Source organism: Antechinus flavipes, chromosome 2 (assembly GCF_016432865.1).
Source record: "Antechinus flavipes isolate AdamAnt ecotype Samford, QLD, Australia chromosome 2, AdamAnt_v2, whole genome shotgun sequence".
Taxonomy (NCBI): domain Eukaryota; kingdom Metazoa; phylum Chordata; class Mammalia; order Dasyuromorphia; family Dasyuridae; genus Antechinus; species Antechinus flavipes.
In genome coordinates this window covers 177,403,906-177,407,615 of record NC_067399.1, presented here as the reverse complement: position 1 = coordinate 177,407,615, position 3,710 = coordinate 177,403,906, and the positions used below count along the sequence as shown (strand labels likewise).

General features: G+C 35.6%; 1 long non-coding RNA gene across 1 annotated transcript; it reads right to left on the bottom strand.

Moving 5' to 3' along the window:
• Positions 1–272: 272 nt before the first annotated feature.
• Positions 273–3,468, bottom strand: LOC127548528 (uncharacterized). The gene is made up of 2 exons (XR_007950413.1): positions 3,195–3,468; positions 273–524 (listed from the first exon to the last, which is right to left on the bottom strand). It is a non-coding gene; the product is annotated as an uncharacterized LOC127548528 (long non-coding RNA).
• Between the last annotated feature and the right edge of the window lie 242 nt (positions 3,469–3,710).

Genomic DNA, 3,710 nt, shown 5'->3' with positions numbered 1-3,710 from the left:
GTATAGGAAACCATCTAACCCCAGTGCGCACAAATGCACAAAAGAGAAAGCCTAATTGTTTCTACCAACTTGTTACCCAAACATGAAGAGTTAACAAATGACTTTGAGTCGAGCAAGATGTCTAATAAGTGGCAGAACTAGAACTGTGACTTTGCCTTAGAGAAAGGTCCTCCTTATCTCTCTGAATCTAACTTTTCTCAGTCAGATTCCTCTCCTTCCTACCCCCACCCTGACTCCTTATCAGAAGTAAATGAAACAAGATTCAGACAAGATTCAGAGGAAGTCTATATTTTGTTTTGGTTTTTTATTCAAGGTATTACTTTCACTCTTGCACTTGGTGATGGTTCCTTGCAGAGATAAGGTTCTTCAGCATCCTTTTTGAGATGAATCATTCACACAGCACTGCATACCTTTAGGACAGGTACCATCAATTGCCTTTTTGCAGGGTAATGATCTTAATCGACAGGTTGAAGGAGGGCATACACTACAGGAATACGGAGGCTGACTTGATAATCCAGTGAAACCTAAAGTACCAGAGACATATCATTTTTAGCACAGAGAATGTCAACTCATTTTCTTGTTAGGATTTAAGAGCTATAAGTTGAAAATAAGTAAACCCCAAGAAGGCTTACTAAAAATAATAAACTTACTTTTCAAGCATGGTTACTAGAATCTACCTCCTTTTTTTTTTGGTTGTAAACTGTCTACTAGGAGACAGGTAATACACTGGATAAAGTTCCTGGCCTGAAGAGAGGAAGTCTCATTTTCTTGAGTTCAAATCTGGCCTCAGACACTGACTAGCTATATGACTTTGGGCAAGTCACTTAACCCTGTTTGCCTTAGTTTTCTTATCTGTAGAATGAGCTGGAGAAGAAAGTGGCAAACCACTCCATTGTCTTCACGAAGAAATCCCCAAATGGAATCATGAAGAGCTGGATAAAACTGAAAAATTATCAAACCTAAAAAAAAATCCACTCTAAGAAGTCCTCTCAGGTAAAAGACTTAGGCAGAAAAGGAACTAAATATTTCTTAAATATCTCCTTATACTGGGATATTTAAGAACTAGCCTCCAATTGTCTTTGGCTAATATAAGTAACTTGAATTAGCAGTATATTTCCATGTATTTGAGGGAAAGAAACCTAGCTGTGTTGTTTCAGGGAACCATCTATTTTTTTATCTTTTAAATACAAATTCAGAAGGCCCTTATAATCATATATTCTATGGGTTACCTCTATTGAATTTTAGTAGACAACAAAACACTGTCTGGAGATAGCTAAAGGATTTAGTAGGGAAAGGTTAGGATAGAACCTAGACAAAACTTTGAGATTAGTGAAGCTTTATTTTCTTTCTTTTCCCTCCCCCATCTTAACAATATCATACACACACACACACCATATTTTCTTCTGCCCCAGGTGTTATAGAATGGAATTATTTTCTCCAGAAATTAGGAACTTCAACTGAAGAGATTAAGACTAAAGAGAAGACCTGGATTGAAAATTCAGCTCTACTACTTATTAATTGTGTGATCTTGGATAATTAATTTAATTTCTCAGGGCCTCAATTTCCCAATATGTAAAATGAGGGAAGGGACTAAATGATCTCTAAGGCTCCTTTCAGTTCTAAATCCTATGATCCTAAAATAGACTTCAAGAATTGTTCTCAGATTACATGTAAACTACAGAGACTACAGCTTCACCAACTGGAGAATAAACCCACTGGGAGCTGTTGGGTTAAAAGGCAGACACACAACCTGAACACATGAGGAGATGACCTGGAGATCAGGTTTCAGAAGGGAAAATGATCAAAGCATTGAGTGATGGAAAGGCTTGGTGAGGATTGGAATGGAAAGTATTTGAAATACTTCTAAGACAAAAATGGCCTGCTCCACAATTTGATCATGAGCTAGCCCTTGTTCCAGTTAATTTATATTCATGGAAAAATCCATTTAATCTTTTCCATAATCAGGGGACTTAGGTTCAAATTCTATTTCTCTAAAAATTACTATCTATTTGACTCTGAATCAGTCAATGAACTTCTGTAGTCCTCAGTTTTCTCATCTTTGAAATGCAGGTTTAGAAAAAATGGTCTTCCAGCTCTACATCTATGACCCTATGTCTTTATCATTTTAAGCTGGAAGAGACCTTAGAGATTTAATCCAAAGCTTTCATTTTGCTAATAAGGCAGATGAGGCCCAAAGAGAAGAAATAATCTGAATAAATATACCTAAAATACTCGACTAAATTCCATTGTTTTTTCCACTATAAAATGACACAGGAATCTTATTTATTCTGTCTACTGAATCTCCTCTGTTTATGGTAAAGCATCTATTTTCTCCAACTCACATTTTCACTCAGTAATAATCATAAAGAGGTAAAACTGAGAGTATCATCTGGTCCAACTACTCCATTTAACTTAAAAGGAAACTAAGTCTAAAAAAAATTATTTTGACCAAAGGTACATCACAAATTTTGTGGCCAAGGCATAAATACTGATAATTACTGTCCTTTTATACCATCCTTTAAGTCTGACAAACACATTTAAATATATTATCTCGTTTGATCTTCTCAATTATCTTAGAAAATAGATACTGTAGGTAATATTATCCCCATTTTCTGAGTTCAGAATAAAGATAAAGAGATTTTAAGTGATGGAGTTCATATTAAGGAGTTCAAATATTGAGTAAAATTAAATTAGATTATTTATAGGATTTAAGAGATATGGTGGTAATCTGAGGTTCTATAAGAGTATATTATAGAAAAAGAAATTTGACAAAAGCCATTGTGCAGAATGAGCCAAATAATTGATGAGGGATGACTAAGATGTATTGGCTATTTCTATGACACTGAGGGAAAACAAAAGCATCATATGGCAGTAGCAAAAGCATTAGTAGTCAGTTCACTTTTTTTACATCCAAACCCTACTTGTCCACTTTGAGGAGTGGGAAGTGAGTCTCTTCCCCATGTACAGTGATAACTTTTTCTGCTCAGGGTAGATAATCTCCAAGTTTTCTCCTAGTACTAAAAGCTCATGATAGCTCTTCTCAGGAGGAACTCAAAATAAATTCCTTTCCTAGGTCCTTTTTACATCATAAAGGTACTATGGAGAATAGAGTTCTTCTTCCCCCTTCCTCTGCCTCAAGTTTCAAATGTTCTGCACAGTCAACAGAGCCCGGGAATATTTAACCTGAGTCTTACCTGATGTTGCCAAGGACAGAACAAAGACACCAATGAAGAGAAAATACAGGAATCTCATGGTAGAAATGTGATTATTGTCTCAGAACCCAGAGATATGAAGGTTAATAAAGTTGTTGTTATCGTAAATGAGGTATGTAGAGAATCCCTAAATTTATAGAACTGTTATCTCCCCACAAAAGCAGAACTGATGTAATACCACTTAAGCCTTTCTGATCCTCAGAAACCACAACTCCTGGCAAGCCAAAAAAAAAAAATTAACAAATATCTGTTTAACCACTTCACCTAACCAAGAACCACAAACAATAACTCAGCATCAAAATTTCACAGAAATTTTGCCTTGCCAGGGATCCCTGAGGATTTTTAACACACCCATTACATGAACAGAAATCTTCATAGGAAATACTCTTTAAAAATGCCACCATTCTAATTAACATTGTTCTTTACCTTGTCAGTGTCTTTACTAAATTTCCAGATGTGGATTCACCAGAATAGAGTTTGGCAAAACATTCTCTCCGT